The 203-nt window shown below is 36.0% G+C and overlaps 1 protein-coding gene across 1 annotated transcript in view; it reads left to right on the forward strand.

Moving 5' to 3' along the window:
* Window positions 1-203, forward strand: part of LOC119588087 — a gene marked incomplete at its 5' end in the record, with an annotated part of 20,276 nt that overhangs the window by 10,429 nt on the left and 9,644 nt on the right.

Consider the following 203-nt stretch of genomic DNA (forward strand, 5'->3'; position numbering starts at 1 on the left):
AATTCAAAGTTCGAAGAAATATCCGCCGCTTTACATTTTGCTGTTGCTGTTTATCTTTTTTCATTTCGGGTAAAACTATTTTTATGTATGTATGTTTTTGAGTGTGTGCCTGTGAGAGTAACTCAAAGTTCGAATGAATCTCCGCCGCTTATGTCGTACTGTTGCCGTTTATCTTTTTTCGTCTGTGTAAGCCTTTATTTAGA

The sequence above is a fragment of the Penaeus monodon genome, chromosome 23 (assembly GCF_015228065.2).
Source record: "Penaeus monodon isolate SGIC_2016 chromosome 23, NSTDA_Pmon_1, whole genome shotgun sequence".
NCBI lineage: Eukaryota > Metazoa > Arthropoda > Malacostraca > Decapoda > Penaeidae > Penaeus > Penaeus monodon.